We start from the raw sequence: 18,171 nt of genomic DNA on the forward strand, positions 1-18,171 counted from the left end.
CCTTGCATGCAGCTTCAGACTGCAAATATGTAGGCTGAAAATAGATAGGGGGGGGGGGGGTTATGGCAGCATCACGCATGGGAGAAGGGGTGTGCAAGGACCAGAGTTGTGTGGGGGAGGATTTGGGGCCAGCACAGGCACAGCTCAGTTACTTTTAGCTGCTTCGGCACTTGCAGACTGAGGGATCCATGGAAAAAAGCATGGAGGAAAAAAGTTGTCTTTTATCAGATAAGTATATCCCCCAGCATGTCCGCTTTAGGTTAGGAAATGATCATTAAGGAGATAACTCTAGATCCCAGGTCTTTTTATCACTCACTCCATGATTTACTTGGTACTGGAGTAATGGCAGGTGGAACAAGTTGTACAATGCACGATTTCTTCCTGCTCCCACCACTGTATCATATCATTTGGCATGGTACAAGATCATGTGGCACTGGGTGGTGTTAACACATCCAGCTAGCTTTGCCCCACCTTTTTAATACACCAATTCTTCAGGGACATCAGGGTAGGCTGAAGCAGGGCAGAGTTGCTTCTTCCTCTTCACCAAACGCCACTCAATTGTCCCATGGTACAGTACAGTTTTGTATAGCAAAGCATTATGGGGGATCCCATTAATGACCACAGAGTAGTCACAAGCCATCCATGGGTACCGCAGTCACTAGCAGCAGTATAACTTGTCCTCGCCAGCTCTTGTAAACACTTTCACAGTCGATTTAGGCAGATGTATGAGGCATAGTAGAGTGACAGAAGTATTTTGAAAGGGGAACTGAAGTAAGAGGTATGCGGAGGCTGCCATATTTATTTCCTTTTAAACAATACCAGTTGCCTGGCAGCCCTGCTGGTCTATTTGGTTGCAGTAGTTTCCTGAATAACACCAGAAACAAGCATGCAGCTAATCTTGTCAGATCTGACAATAATGTCAGAAACACCTGGAGTGCCAGGCAACTGGTATTGCTTAAAAGGAAATAAATATGGCAGCCTCCATCTATTGCTTCAGTTGTCCTTTAGGTGTCACAGCGCCAGATTTGCGTATACATTTTGTCTAGTCTTGCCAAGACATCCATAGCTTTTTCCCTTCATGGCTACTTACACTTATGTTCAGGTAAAAAAATAAGCTTCCACTGGAAGATAAATGCAGGACCAGACCTGATGGTTGATGTTACTACAATCATATAAGAATTCTTTGTAATAAAATGATAATATGAGTCATGTTGAACAACCTTCAAGGCTGAGTCACTGCAGACTGCCAGAGAATGCTGGGATGTGTAATTCAATAAAGCATTGTTTCATCTACAGGTCTATTCACAATGAATACAATCCACGGCACGCTGCAGCAGATTTTTATGAGGGGATATCTTTTTACATCATCTACAATAGTCCAAGTGATGCGTAATTAAGCTAGGGTGAAATATCTTCCATGTTCTCTTTTAAGTGCAATATTATTATTATTATTTTCATGTATTTTTTATTTTCCCTATCACTGCTATAAGGGCTCAGCCACACTATAAGCGCTTTTCTGAGTGCTTGTGATTGATTCGCGCTTTTTAAAAATTGCTCCCATTCACTTTAAATAAAATAGCAGTAAAAATCGCTGTGATTTTTCATGTACACGATTGCGCAATTGTGGTGATTTTTACCGCGATTTTAATGAAAGTGAATGGGAGCAATTTTTAAAAAGTGCTCAGAAAGCGCTAATCAATCACAAAGCGCTCAGAAAAGCACTTATAGTGTGGCTGAGCCCTAAGGGCTTGTTGACATGGAGTGCAGTGTCAAAGTACTCTACCTCGATGCTTGGTCATTGGGTTGCTCTTCAGAAAACCACTGACAGAGTATCAGGTTTCAGAATAAATACGCAGAAAAGTGAAGTCCTCTATCTTTCTAGACCGAAATCAACACAGGCCTTTAGGAATAAAAGTAGCAGTAAAGGAAATCAAATATCTGTGATTGATAATTAATCAAAATCCATAAAATTATTAGATAATTGGAGAGTTGGGCTAATATACCAGTTGGGCTAACTGGAAGGGCGACCATCATAAAAATTGTCAGTTTTGGTAAATTGTTGTACCCTATGCAGACTCTCCCCCTTCTTATTAAACATGCAGTTTATTAATTTAAACAAGGCCCTCTCTCAGTTCTTATGGAAATGGAAGAGAGCGCAAATAAAATTAAGCAGACTGCAGATACCCAACGATGTAAGGGGACTAGGACTACCAGAAGTCAGGAACTACAGCCTAGCATGTCTGGAGAGACATGTGAGAGACTGGTTGTCGGGCACAAATCACTTCTTGAATGCGAGTCTAGAAGGGGCACGTTTGTAGAACCATGGTCACTAAGAGGAATATTGCATGCCCCCTGGTCATCGCAACCTTTGAGGATTCGTTAAAGTCAATTAGTGAGGGAAAATAGTAATAGCATGGAAAGCTTTTTTTCATTACCTTGGCGTGTATCCAAGTATATGCCCCTTCTGGGGTTTGTCCCTGGGATGATGCATGGGGAAGATTTGCAATGGGAAGACAAAGGAATAAATAAACTGGGTAACTTGTTGGATCTTCACGAACATACCTGGCTATCGTTCAGGGATTTCCAGCAAGAGTATAATGTACCGAAACAGCATTTCTTAATGTATGCACAAGTTAAGTCATATGTTAGTAACTATCTATCCAAGGTAACCAACATTGCGCAATTGACAGCATTTTAATAGGTTTTTACAACTAGGAAAGGTGAGGATCTTACTCTCAGACCTCCAAAAATTGATCAATGAGATGCAGCTCAAAGTTAAAGCACATACCAACATTAAGGTGTGGAATAAGGTGTTTCTCGAGGGATCCAAATTGGAGAAAAAAAAATATTGAGGGGAATAAAATCTTTTGGAAAATGTTGATACATGAAAGATGGAGGGAGTCACATCTCCTATTTATGTTTAGGGCTAAGTATGCCTTTAACATAAAATACAGACAGCCACCTCCCTATTATAGCAATTAATGCCCAAAATGCAAGATGGCTGATGCTGACCTGATGCATTGTGTATGGAGTTGCCCTCAAATAGCTGGATTCTGGGATAAGATTGCAGCTTTCCTGGGTATTATATGTAAAAGCAGATTTTCAAAAGAGCTGGTACTTTTCGTATTTCATGCAAACTCATGAAATATAAAGTGGTGTACATGTGAGAAGTGGAACGAAAATCATACATGATTCCAAACATTTTTTACAAATAAATAACTGCAAAGTGGGGTGTGCGTAATTATTCGGCCCCCTGAGTCAATACTTTGTAGAACCACCTTTTGCTGCAATTACAGCTGCCAGTCTTTTAGGGTATGTCTCTACCAGCTTTGCACACCTAGAGACTGAAATCCTTGCCCATTCTTCTTTGCAAAACAGCTCCAGCTCAGTCAGATTAGATGGACAGCGTTTGTGAACAGCAGTTTTCAGATCTTGCCACAGATTCTCGATTAGATTTAGATCTGGACTTTGACTGGGACATTCTAACACATGGATATGTTTTGTTGTAAACCATTCCATTGTTGCCCTGGCTTTATGCTTAGGGTCGTTGTCCTGCTGGAAGGTGAACCTCCGCCCCAGTCTCAAGTCTTTTGCAGACTCCAAGAGGTTTTCTTCCAAGATTGCCATGTATTTGGCTCCATCCATCTTCCCATCAACTCTGAACAGCTTCCTTGTCCCTGCTGAAGAGAAGCATCCCCAGAGAATGATGCTGCCACCACCATATTTGACAGTGGGGATGGTGTGTTCAGAGTGATGTGCAGTGTTAGTTTTCCACCACTAGAGATGTCGCGAACCTCCGATTTTCGGTTCGCGAACCTTCACGGAAGGTTCGGTTCGCATAAAAGTTTGCGAACCGCAATAGACTTCAATGGGGAGGCGAACTTTAAAAACTAGAAACATTTATGCTGGCCAGAAAAGTGATGGAAAAGATGTTTCAAGGTGTCTAACACCTGAGATCTTTCAGTGACTACAAGAGGGGGGGGGGAATTCAAAAATACCTTATAGTTTTTGAGAAAATCAATTTTAAAGTAACTCCTTCTGACCGTGGGAAAATTAAGTGCCTGCCGACTTTGGCAGTTAATAGCAAAGCTGCTTTAAAAGCTAGAAACCCCAAACTTGCAGAAAATGTTAAGAAGACCAGTGGGAATAAGAGGAAATTTTTTTTTTCAAAAAGACCTTATAGTTTTTGAGAAAATCAATTTTAAAATTTCAATGTAAATTCTCCTTCTGACCGTCGGAAAATATACCCCCGCCGACTTTAATGGTTAATTGCAAAGCCCCTTTAAAAGCTAGCAACACCAAAATTACTGGGAATGTTAAGAAGAACAGTGGGAACAAGTCAAAAAGACCTTATAGTTTTTGAGAAAATCGATTTTAAAGTAAAAAAAAAAAGAACCGATTCATTAAAAAGATCCGGCTCATTCATGAGCCGTTAGTATAGCAGAGAATGCGTCGGAAGGACGTGAAGCTGCTGGCTCCCGCTGCTGTCTCTCCCCACCTGCCTGCACCTGTCAACCCCCACCTAGGCTGGCACCCAGCGCACCCATAGGTGCACTGAGTGCCAGCCTAGGTGGGGGTTGACAGGTGCAGGCAGGCAGGTGGGGAGAGACAGCGGGAGCTAGCAGCTATGCATCCGAAAGGACGTATTCCCTGCTATGTGGGTGGGGGGCTTCGGAGATCTTCAATCAACTTAATAGAAGATCGCAACATAAGAGGATACAGTTAGTTGGATCAATTACCGTGGATATTGGCGTAGGGACATTTTTTTTAAAGGTACAGGTAAGTATTTCTGGTTAATTAAGAAAATTAAAGGACTTTTTCGTGGTTGTGTTTTTATTTCATTTAACCCTTTGTGGAAATGGGTAAGGGGTACTTTGTACCTCTATACTCATTTCTCCTGGGAGGGGGTGGGCATCTGGGGTCCCCTTCTTAAAGGGGACTCCCAAATGCCACCATGAACCCCCCCCCCCATAAAGTCATCGCCCCCACCTCCTCCTGGGGCACCGGAGGTGGGGAAGAGCCCCTTGTCCATGGATTGGACAAGGGCTCCGGGGGGGGGGAAGGCTTGGCCGCCCCTCCCCCCCCCCCGGAGCCCCCCATACCATGGACCATGCGGGCTGGTATAGCTCAGGGTGCGAAGCCCCAGTCGCCGGGGCTCCGAATTCTGGCTATCACAGCCTGCATGGGGGACAAGGGGTTACAGAGGCTTGGGAGGGGAGACCCCACATCATTTTTTTTCATATTTCCCACACTCAGCACATATGGCCGCCACAGATTGCCGCTGCTGCGCAGTCCGCATAGATGCGATTGCGGCTGCACAGCTCTAGGTCCTCCTCCCAATGCGTCCGATGTATGCACACATATTAATGACGCGGCAGGAGGAGGCCCTAGAGCTGCGCAGGTGCAATCAGGTCTGTGCGGACTGCGCAGCCGCGGCAATCTGTGGCGGCCATATTGAGGAGGGAATGAGAACCCGACCTGTTCGGAGGGGTCGGGAGTCGGGACCCGACCGGGGCCGGTATTACTGCGGGAGCCATGGGGGAATGAACGGGAGGGCGCGGATGGCGTCCTCCATGGATCTGGATTATGAAAAGGTATTAAACTTTTTTCACATTTGTGGCCTAGGAAGTCCGTTAAATATTGTTTCCCGCTATCTTTTTAACATATCCTGCAAATTTGGTGTTGCTAGGATGTAAGGGGCCTTTGCTATTAACTGCTAAAGTCTGCGGGTGATGATAACCAACCAGAATTATAGGGGTGCAAAAGTGCTAAATTTTCTGCTAAGGCTTCCATTAGGCTCCCTATTTCACTTTCCAAAATCTCACATCTTTTCAAAGGGCAATTGCTCAGCAGTGGCAAATTTTCTAGCATTGTAGGAACTGTTAAGGGGATCATAACTAGAGATGTCGCGAACCTCCGATTTTCGGTTCACGAACCGGGTTCGCGAACTTCCGCGGAAGGTTCGGTTCGCGGAAAAGTTCGCGAACCGCAATAGACTTCAATGGGGAGGCGAACTTTGAAAAATAGAAAAAATTATGCTGGCCACAAAAGTGATGGAAAAGATGTTTCAAGGGGTCTAACACCTGAAGGGGGGGCATGGTGGAGTGGAATACATGCCAAAAGTCCCGGGGAAAAATCTGGATGTGACGCAAAGCAGCATTTTAAGGGCAGAAATCACATTGAATGCTAAATTGCAGGCCTAACGTGCTTTAAAACATCTTGCATGTGTATACACCAATCAGGGAGTGTAATTAGAGTACTGCTTCACACTGACACACCAAACTCACTGTGTAACGCACCGCAAACAGCTGTTTGTGTAGTGACGGCCATGCTGGACTACTGCGCAACATGGCGAGATTGCTCTTCCTCACTCAGTGATGTCAGGTAATGTGTGACTTCCTTCTCAACTTTCCATGGCATTGTTAAAAAGCTTACGTTTTGTTTTTAAATTACATTTTCTACTTGCTGTGTACTTGTTCAGTACCGCTACAATGAGAATCCTGTGGAGGCGGGCAAGTCTGCCATTGTGACCCCGGGTAATGGCCGGGGAATGAGGGGTTTGAATCCGGTGTGGAGCTTGAGCAACGGCTACCACTACACATCTAAGGAGGGCAGCGGGCAGGCATGCACGCCCTCCCGCCCCGAGGTAGTGACCAAAAATAACAATACAGGAGGAGGACTTTCGAGGCCCTGCTGTGTATTTGAAATGAATGTACTTTAAATCCTTTAACGAGAACCAGTTATGGTGGGCAAAGATGACACCACATTCCATTCACGAGAATCATATGGAGGCGGGCAAGTCTGCCATTTGTGACCCCGGGTAATGGCCGGGGAATGAGGGATGGAATCCGGTGTGGAGCCTGAGAAACGGCTACCACTACACATCCAAGGAGGGCAGCAGGCAGGCATGCACGCACGCCCCGAGGTAGTGACCAAAAATAACAATACAGGAGGCGGACTTTCGAGGCCCTGCTGTGTATTTGAAATGAATTAACTTTAAATCCTTTAACGGGAATCCGTTATGGAGGGCAAGTCTGCCATTGTCACCGCGGGGAATGAAGGTTGGATTGCGGCCCGAAGTGGGAGCCTGCTGAGACCCATGCTGTAGCTGCCCTGACCGTGCTTTGCAGACCAGGCATCTGTGGTCAGATGGACCCTTGAGCCAGCGGAAGACAAACCAAGTCGAAAGCATTTGCCAAGAATGTTTTACGGAGGGCAAGTTTTTTTGCCCTTTTTTTAAATTTTTTGAAAATGATAGATGGTTGTATTTTTAAATTGTTTGAAAGTTTAGATGGTTGTATTTTTAAATTGTTTGAAAGTTTAGATGGTTGTATTTTTAAATTGTTTGAAAGTTTAGATGGTTGTATTTTTAAATTGTTTAAAAGTGTATCCATTCTTCCCCCCCCCAGCCACGAACAATACCATGGGAACGTGGAGCAGCAGAAGCCCCCTGTGACGGCTGCCGCGGCTGTTCTCCGCGGCTTGGCTTTTGAGGGGTGCTGCTTTTCCTCAGGTGTTCTTGCCATAGCTGTTTGTGCCTTCTCTCCAGGTGCCTTCGTAAAGCACTTGTCCCTACGTGACAGTTGGCCTTTCCACGGCTCATTTTTTGCTGGCAGAGACAACAGATGGCTTTGCTCCGATCTGAGACACACACGTTAAAAAATTTCCAAACCGCTGAGCCCCCTGGGCTGATGGCGCTACGGTGGCATCAGCAGCTGAGGTTGAAGGGCATGTTGGCTGTCTGGCCATAGCGGGCGATACATGGCGCCGGACACTGCCCCCAGCTGTTTCTGAGGACGAGCTCCCTCTGCTTCTATCATGGAGTCGTCTCCTCCTACTCCTCTCTGACTCCTCCTCTGAACTGTCCCCCTGGTCATCTCCTCTACCGGGAACATATGTGGTATCCGTATAATCGTCATCATAATCCTCCTGGCCAGCTGCGCTTTCCTCAGACACCTCAAGTGCACCAACTTCAGGTGGTCCACCATCATCCCCATTCACACACGTTACGTCCATACTATCGCCACCTAACTCAGACGTATGAGGTGGTGTACCTGCGCCTTCTTGTTGTTGTTGCAGTAGTGTATGGGAATCAGTGATTTCACCACCACCACCAAATAACTCCTGCGAAGTGTCAAATGCAGCGGATGTGGTGCTTGTTGTAGCGCTGGTGGCTGCGGGAGATGAGGTGTTCTGTGTTAAATACTCAAGCACCTCCTCACGATTTTGGGAAGTGATGGCACGTGCCTTCTTCTGAGCACTGTACTTAGGGGCAGGTCCGCACGAAATCACAGCAACACCACCTCGCACAGCCACAGACCTGCCGGTGCCTGGTGGCCTTCCTCTGGGTCTGCCTCTACCTCATCCTCTACCTGGTTTGTCCATTTTGTCCATCTCAGGGGTATGCTAGCTATATGCAGTGAGGTGGGTTCTCACTCAACACAACAGGTAGTTAGATGCAGTGAGCTGGGTTCACTGAACAGTAAAGGTACTTAAGATGCAGTGAGGTGGGTTCTCACTCAACACAACAGGTAGTTAGATGCAGTGAGGTGGCCAGGTGGGTTCACACTCAACACAACAGGTAATTAGATGCAGTGAGCTGGGTTCACTCAACACAACGCTAAGTATATGCAGTGATGAGGTGGGTTAAGTAAACACAACAGGTACTGAGTAGTTAGATGCAGTGAGCTGGGTTCACTCAACACAAAGCTAGGTATATGCAGTGATGAGGTGGGTTAAGTAAACACAACAGGTACTGGGGTATATGCAGTACTGGGTAGTACAATGTGCAGCTCCCTGTCACACACACAGGTAGTCACTGAATGTGCTGGGCTGTTGGCAGTGGCACACACAATATCAATTAGCAAGGCTGTGCATGCAACAAAAGTGTCAGTTTGACACACAGAAAAAAAAATGTACAGGATGAGCTCTGAAAAGAGCTGTTGCTGGGTGCTTTAAAAGCAATAATAATCAGTCAGGAGCAAGCAAAGCAGCCTAGAACCTAACTAATCTGTCCCTAGAAGAAAAAGTCTGCAGCAGCTGTCCCTTTCCTCTCTCTAGCAGGCACACGAGTGAGGCTAATGGCCGCCGGACCCTGCCTTATATAAGGGGGGTTGGGGCTCCAGGGCTTAGTGTAGCCTGAATGGCTACAATGTGCCTGCTGACTGTGATGCAGAGGGTCAAAGTTGACCCTCATAGTGCATTATGGGGCGAATCGAACTTCCGCAAAAGTTCGCCTGGTGCAGGCGAACGCGAACCCCCTAAGTTTGCCTGGAACCGTTCGCCGGCGAACCGTTCGCTACGTCTCTAATCATAACTGGTGAGTTTCGGGCCCCTAGGCCAAAGAGGTCATAGCCTAGGGTCACAAAAACCTGTTTATATGGGCAATTTCAATGGTGGCGAGTCTGACATACATAAATCGCAGCCATGGCCGTTAGCAACGTCTGAATCTCACCAAATGTCTCATGCAGGTAGAAGACATATTGTTAGACTTGGACTCCAAAGATGGGTTCCATACATCTTTGCAAACCAGAGTTACAGAGGTCCAAAATTGGTAAAATCCCCCATAGGCTTTCATTGGCTCCCTATTTCACTTTCCAAAATCTCACATCTTTTCAAAGGGCAATTGCTCAGCAGTGGCAAATTTTCTAGCATTGTAGGAACTGTTAGGGGGATCAAAACTGGTGAGTTTCGGGCCCCTAGGCCAAAGAGGTCATAGCCTAGGGTCACAAAAACCTGTTTATATGGGCAATTTCAATGGTGGCGAGTCTGACATACATAAATCGCAGCCATGGCCGTTAGCAACGTCTGAATCTCACGAAATGTCTCATGCAGGTAGAAGACATATTGTTAGACTTGGACTCCAAAGATGGGTTCCATACATCTCTGCAAACCAGAGTTACAGGGGTCCAAAATTGGTAAAATCCCCCATAGGCTTTCATTGGCTCCCTATTTCACTTTCCAAAATCTCACATCTTTTCAAAGGGCAAGTGCTCAGCAGTGGCAAATTTTCTAGCATTGTAGGAACTGTCAGGGGGATCAAAAATGGTGAGTTTCGGGCCCCTAGACCGAAGAGGTCATAGCCTAGGGTCACAAAAACCTGTTTATTTGGGCAATTTCAATGGTGGCGAGTCTGACATACATAAATCGCAGCAATGGCCGTTAGCAACGTCTGAATCTCACAAAATGTCTCATGCAGGTAGAAGACATATTGTTAGACTTGGACTCCAAAGATGGGTTCCATACATCTCTGCAAACCAGAGTTACAGGGGTCCAAAATTGGTAAAATCCCCCATAGGCTTTCATTGGGCCTCCTATTTACAGTTCCAAAATCTCACATCTTTTCAAAGGGCAATTGCTCAGCAGTGGCAAATTTTCTAGCATTGTAGGAACTGTTAGGGGTCTCAAAACTGGTGAGTTTCGGGCCCCTAGGCCGAAGAGGTCATGGCCTAGGGTCACAAAAACCTGTTTATTTGGGCAATTTCAATGGTGGCGAGTCTGACGTACATAAATCGCAGCCATGGCCGTTAGCAACGTCTGAATCTCACGAAATGTCTCATGCAGGTAGAAGACATATTGTTAGACTTGGACTCCAAAGATGGGTTCCATACATCTCTGCAAACCAGAGTTACAGGGGTCCAAAATTGGTAAAATCCCCCATAGGCTTTCATTGGCTCCCTATTTCACTTTCCAAAATCTCACATCTTTTCAAAGGGCAATTGCTCAGCAGTGGCAAATTTTCTAGCATTGTAGGAACTGTCAGGGGGATCAAAAATGGTGAGTTTCGGGCCCCTAGACTGAAGAGGTCATAGCCTAGGGTCACAAAAACCTGTTTATTTGGGCAATTTCAATGGTGGCGAGTCTGACGTACATAAATCGCAGCAATGGCCGTTAGCAACGTCTGAATCTCACAAAATGTCTCATGCAGGTAGAAGACATATTGTTAGACTTGGACTCCAAAGATGGGTTCCATACATCTCTGCAAACCAGAGTTACAGGGGTCCAAAATTGGTAAAATCCCCCATAGGCTTTCATTGGGCCTCCTATTTACAGTTCCAAAATCTCACATCTTTTCAAAGGGCAATTGCTCAGCAGTGGCAAATTTTCTAGCATTGTAGGAACTGTTAGGGGGATCAAAACTGGTGAGTTTCGGGCCCCTAGGCCGAAGAGGTCATAGCCTAGGGTCACAAAAACCTGTTTATTTGGGCAATTCCAATGGTGGCGAGTCTGACGTACATAAATCGCAGCCATGGCCGTTAGCCACGTCTGAATCTCACGAAATGTCTCATGCAGGTAGACGACATATTGTTAGACTTGGACTCCAAAGATGGGTTCCATACATCTCTGCAAACCAGAGTTACAGGGGTCCAAAATTGGTAAAATCCCCCATAGGCTTTCATTGGCTCCCTATTTCACTTTCCAAAATCTCACATCTTTTCAAAGGGCAATTGCTCAGCAGTGGCAAATTTTCTAGCATTGTGGGAACTGTCAGGGGGATCAAAGCTGGTGAGTTTCGGGACCCTAGGCCGAAGAGGTCATAGCCTAGGGTCACAAAAACCTGTTTATTTGGGCAATTTCAATGGTGGCGAGTCTGACGTACATAAATCGCAGCAATGGCCGTTAGCAACGTCTGAATCTCACAAAATGTCTCATGCAGGTAGAAGACATATTGTTAGACTTGGGCTCCAAAGATGGGTTCCCTACATCTCTGCAAACCAGAGTTACAGGGGTCCAAAATTGGTAAAATCCCCCATAGGCTTTCATTGGGCCTCCTATTTACAGTTCCAAAATCTCACATCTTTCCAAAGGGCAATTGCTCAGCAGTGGCAAATTTTCTAGCATTGTAGGAACTGTTAGGGGGATCATAACTGGTGAGTTTCGGGCCCCTAGGCCGAAGAGGTCATAGCCTAGGGTCACAAAAACCTGTTTATTTGGGCAATTTCAATGGTGAAATTGTGACGTACATAAATCGCAGCCATGGCCGTTAGCAATGTCTGAATTTCACGAAATGTCTCATGCAGGTAGAAGACATATTGTTAGACTTGGATTCTAAAGATGGGGTCCCTACATCTTTGCAAACCAGAGTTACAGGGGTTCAAATTTAGTAAAATACCCCATAGGCTTTCACTGGCTCCCTATTTCACTTTCCAAAATCTCACACCTTTTTAAAGGGCAATTGCTCAGCAGTGGCAAATTTTCTAGCATTGTAGGAACTGTTAGGGGGATCATAACTGGTGAGTTTCGGGCCCCTAGGCTGAAGAGGTCATAGCCTAGGGTCACAAAAACCTGTGAATTTGGGCAATTTCAATGGTAGTGATGCTGACGTACATAAATCGCAGCCATGGTCGTTAGCAACGTCTGAATTTCACGAAATGTCTCATGCAGGTAGAAGACATATTGTTAGACTTGGATTCCAAAGATGGGGTCCCTACATCTCTGCAAACCAGAGTTACAGGGGTGCAAAAGTAGTAAAATCCCCCATAGGCTTTTATTGGCTCCCTATTCCACTTTCCAAAATCTCACATCTTTTCAAAGGGCAATGGCTCAGCAGTACCAAATTTTCTAGCATTGTAGGGACTCTTAGGGGGATCATGACTGGTGAGTTTTACCACTGCTGAGCCATTGCCCTTTGAAATGGTGTGAGATTTTGGAACGGTAAATAGGAGGCCCAATGAAAACCTATGGGGGGATTTTACCAATGTTGGAGCCCTGTAACTCTGGTTTGCAGAGATGTAGGGAACCCATCTTTGGAGCCCAAGTCTAACAATATGTCTTCTACCTGCATGAGACATTTCGTGAGATTCAGACGTTGCTAACGGCCATTGCTGCGATTTATGTACGTCAGACTCGCCACCATTGAAATTGCCCAAATAAATAGGTTTTTGTGACCCTAGGCTATGACTTCTTCGGCCTAGGGGCCCGAAACTCACCAGTCATGTTCCCCCTAAGGGTCCCTACAATGCTAGAAAATTTGCCACTGCTGAGCAATTGCCCTTTAAAAAGATGTGAGATTTTGGAAAGTGAAATAGGGAGCCAATGAAAGCCTATGGGGGATTTTACCAATTTTGGACCCCTGTAACTCTCTTTTGCAGAGATGTATGGAACCCATCTTTGGAGTCCAAGTCTAACAATATGTCTTCTACCTGCATAAGACATTTTGTGAGATTCAGACGTTGCTAACGGCCATGGCTGCGATTTATGTACGTCAGACTCGCCACCATTGAAATTGCCCAAATAAACAGGTTTTTGTGACCATAGGCTATGACCTCTTCGGCCTAGGGGCCCGAAACTCACCAGTTATGATCCCCTAACAGTTCCTACAATGCTAGAAAATGTGTCACTGCTGAGCAATTGCCCTTTGAAAAGATGTGAGATTTTGGAACTGTAAATAGGAGGCCCAATGAAAGCCTATGGGGGATTTTACCAATTTTAGACCCCTGTAACTCTGGTTTGCAAAGATGTATGGAACCCATCTTTGGAGCCCAAGTCTAACAATATGTCTTCTACCTGCATGAGACATTTCGTGAGGTTCAGACGTTGCTAACGGCCATGGCTGCGATTTATGTACCTCAGAATTGCAACCATTGAAATTGCCCAAATAAATAGGTTTTTGTGACCCTAGGCTATGACCTCTTCGGCCTAGGGGCCCGAAACTCACCAGTCATGTTCCCCCTAAGGGTCCCTACAATGCTAGAAAATTTGCCACTGCTGAGCAATTGCCCTTTGAAAAGATGTGAGATTTTGGAAAGTGAAATAGGGAGCCAATGAAAGCCTATGGGGGATTTTACCAATTTTAGACCCCTGAAACTCTGGTTTGCAGAGATGTATGGAACCCATCTTTGGAGTCCAAGTCTAACAATATGCCTTCTACCTGCATGAGACATTTCGTGAGATTCAGACGTTGCTAACGGCCATGGCTGCGATTTATGTACGTCAGCATCACTACCATTGAAATTGCCCAAATAAACAGGTTTTTGTGACCCTAGGCTATGACCTCTTCGGCCTAGGGGCCCGAAACTCACCAGTTATGATCCCCCTAACAGTTCCTACAATGCTAGAAAATTTGCCACTGCTGAGCAATTGCCCTTTGAAAAGATGTGAGATTTTGGAACTGTAAATAGGAGGCCCAATGAAAGCCTATGGGGGATTTTACCAAATTTGGAGCCCTGTAACTCTGGTTTGCAGAGATGTAGGGAACCCATCTTTGGAGCCCAAGGCTAACAATATGTCTTCTACCTGCATGAGACATTTCGTGAGATTCAGACGTTGCTAACGGCCATGGCTGCGATTTATGTACCTCAGAATTGCCACCATTGAAATTGCCCAAATAAATAGGTTTTTGTGACCCTAGGCTATGACCTCTTCGGCCTAGGGGCCCGAAACTCACCAGTCATGTTCCCCCTAAGGGTCCCTAAAATGCTAGAAAATTTGCCACTGCTGAGCAATTGCCCTTTGAAAAGGTGTGAGATTTTGGAAAGTGAAATAGGGAGCCAATGAAAGCTTATGGGGGATTTTACCAATTTTGCACCCCTGTAACTCTGGTTTGCAGAGATGTAGGGACCCCATATTTGAAATCCAAGTCTAACAATATGTCTTCTACCTGCATGAGACATTTCGTAAAATTCAGACGTTGCTAACGGCCATGGCTGCGATTTATGTACGTCAGCATCACTACCATTGAAATTGCCCAAATAAACAGGTTTTTGTGATCCTAGGCTATGACCTCTTCGGCCTAGGGGCCCGAAACTTACCAGTTATGATCCCCCTAACAGTTCCTACAATGCTAGAAAATTTGTCACTGCTGAGCAATTGCCTTTTGAAAAGATGTGAGATTTTGGAACTGTAAATAGGAGGCCCAATGGAAGCCTATAGGGGAATTTACCAAATTTGGAGCCCTGTAACTCTGGTTTGCAGAGATGTATGTAACCCATCTTTGGAGCCCAAGTCTAACAATATGTCTTCTACCTGCATGAGACATTTCGTGAGGTTCAGACGTTGCTAACGGCCATGGCTGCGATTTATATACCTCAGAATTGCCACCATTGAAATTGCCCAAATAAATAGGTTTTTGTGACCCTAGGCTATGACCTCTTCGGCCTAGGGGCCCGAAACTCACCAGTCATGTTCCCCCTAAGGGTCCCTACAATGCTAGAAAATTTGCCACTGCTGAGCAATTGCCCTTTGAAAAGGTGTGAGATTTTGGAAAGTGAAATAGGGAGCCAATGAAAGCCTATGGGGGATTTTACCAATTTTAGACCCCTGTAACTCTGGTTTGCAGAGATGTATGGACCCATCTTTGGAGTCCAAGTCTAACAATATGTCTTCTACCTGCATGAGACATTTCGTGAGATTCAGACGTTGCTAACGGCCATGGCTGCGATTTATGTACGACAGCATCACTACCATTGAAATTGCCCAAATAAACAGGTTTTTGTGACCCTAGGCTATGACCTCTTCAGCCTAGGGGCCCGAAACTCACCAGTTATGATCCCCCTAACAGTTCCTACAATGCTAGAAAATTTGCCATTGCTGAGCAATTGCCCTTTGAAAAGATGTGAGATTTTGGAACTGTAAATATTAGGCCCAATGAAAGCCTATGGGGGATTTTACCAAATTTGGAGCCCTGTAACTCTGGTTTGCAGAGATGTAGGGAACCCATCTTTGGAGCCCAAGTCTAACAATATGTCTTCTACCTGCATGAGACATTTCGTGAGATTCAGACGTTGCTAACGGCCATTGCTGCGATTTATGTACGTCAGACTCGCCACCGTTGATATTGCCCAAATAAACAGGTTTTTGTGACCCTAGGCTATGACCTCTTCGGCCTAGGGGCCCGAAACTCACCAGTCATGTTCCCCCTAAGGGTCCCTAAAATGCTAGAAAATTTGCCACTGCTGAGAAATTGCCCTTTGAAAAGGTGTGAGATTTTGGAAAGTGAAATAGGGAGCCAATAAAAGCCTATGGGGGATTTTACCAATTTTGCACCCCTGTAACTCTGGTTTGCAGAGATGTAGGGACCCCATCTTTGGAATCCAAGTCTAACAATATGTCTTCTACCTGCATGAGATATTTCGTGAAATTCAGACATTGCTAACGGCCATGGCTGCGATTTATGTATGTCAGCATCACTACCATTAAAAATTGCCCAAATAAACAGGTTTTTGTGATCCTAGGCTATGACCTCTTCGGCCTAGGGGCCCGAAACTCACCAGTTATGATCCCCCTAACAGTTCCTACAATGCTAGAAAATTTGTCACTGCTGAGCAATTGCCCTTTGAAAAGATGTGAGATTTTGGAACTGTAAATAGGAGGCCCAATGAAAGCCTATGGGGGATTTTACTACTTTTGCACCCCTGTAACTCTGGTTTGCAGAGATGTAGGGACCCCATCTTTGGAATCCAAGTCTAACAATATGTCTTCTACCTGCATGAGACATTTCGTGAAATTCAGACGTTGCTAACGGCCATGGCTGCGATTTATGTACGTCAGCATCACTACCATTGAAATTGCCCAAATAAACAGGTTTTTGTGACCCTAGGCTATGACCTCTTCGGCCTAGGGGCCCGAAACTTACCAGTTATGATCCCCCTAACAGTTCCTACAATGCTCGAAAATTTGCCACTGCTGAGCAATTGCCCTTTGAAAAGATGTGAGATTTTGGAACTGTAAATAGGAGGCCCAATGAAAGCCTATAGGGGATTTTACCAAATTTGGAGCCCTGTAACTCTGGTTTGCAGAGATGTAGGGAACCCATCTTTGGAATCCAAGTCTAACAATATGTCTTCTACCTGCATGAGACATTTCGTAAAATTCAGACGTTGCTTACGGCCATGGCTGCGATTTATGTACGTCAGCATCACTACCATTGAAATTGCCCAAATAAACAGGTTTTTGTGACCCTAGGCCAGCGGTGGCGAACCTATGGCACGCGTGCCGGGCCCGGCACGCGTAGCCTAATCTGCTGGCATGCCACCGCTGCTTATGAACTGACTGCAGCGTCTACTAGACGCCGCCGCACCAGTTCATATCCCTCAGCCCCTCAGTCTCTCGGGAGGCAGAGCAGGGCTACGGCAAGATGGCTGCCGAAGCCCTGTACAGGAGACTATTTGTGTCTCCAGTACAGGGCTTTGGGCACCATCTTCCCGTAGCCCTGCACTCTGCCTGTCAGCGGCAGCGCGGGAGACTGCAGGAGGAACGTCCGGAGGAGATGCGCGCCAGAGCCCAGCGGAGAGAGAAGACTTCTGTCAGGTGAGTGCATTACTTTTTTTGCAGGTGAAATGTGGCCCACTGTGGTATTTTCTAGTAAAATGTTTTGCCACGTTGTGTTTATGTCCTGTGACATGCTGCCCACTGTGTTTGTTTTCTGGTGAAATGTGGCCCACTGCGTTTGTTTTCTGGTAAAATGTGGCCCACTGCGTTTGTTTTCTGGTGAAATGTGGCCCACTGCGTTTGTTTTCTGGTGAAATGTGGCCCGCTGCGTTTGTTTTCTGGTGAAATGCGGCCCGCTACATTTGTTTTCTGGTGAAATGCTGCCCGCTGCGTTTGTTTTCTGGTGAAATGCTACCCGCCGCGTTTGTTTTCTGGTGAAATGCTGCCCGCTGCGTTTGTTTTCTGGTGAAATGCTGTCCGCTGCGTTTGTTTTCTGGTGAAATGCTGCCCGCTGCATTTGTTTTCTGGTGAAATGTGGCCCACTGCGTTTTTTTTCTGGTGAAATGTGGCCCACTGCGTTTGTTTTCTGGTGAAATGTGGCCCGCTGCGTTTGTTTTCTGGTGAAATGCGGCCCACTGCATTTTTTTTCTGGTGAAATGCTGCCCGCTGCGTTTGTTTTCTGGTGAAATGCTGCCCGCTGCGTTTGTTTTCTGGTGAAATGCTGCCCGCTGCGTTTGTTTTCTGGTGAAATGTGTCCCACTGCGTTTGTTTTCTGGTGAAATGTGTCCCAATGCGTTTTTTTCTGGTGAAATGCTGCCCGCTGCGTTTATTTTCTGGTGAAATGCTGCCTGCTGCGTTTGTTTTCTGGTGAAATGCTGCCTGGTGCGTTTGTTTTCTGGTGAAATGTGGCCCACTGCGTTTGTTTTCTGGTGAAATGTGGCCCGCTGCCTTTGTTTTCTGGTGAAATGTGGCCCACTGCGTTTGTTTTCAGGTGAAATGTGGCCCACTGCGTTTGTTTTTTTG

This window comes from Hyperolius riggenbachi, chromosome 6, assembly GCF_040937935.1.
Source record: "Hyperolius riggenbachi isolate aHypRig1 chromosome 6, aHypRig1.pri, whole genome shotgun sequence".
Taxonomy (NCBI): domain Eukaryota; kingdom Metazoa; phylum Chordata; class Amphibia; order Anura; family Hyperoliidae; genus Hyperolius; species Hyperolius riggenbachi.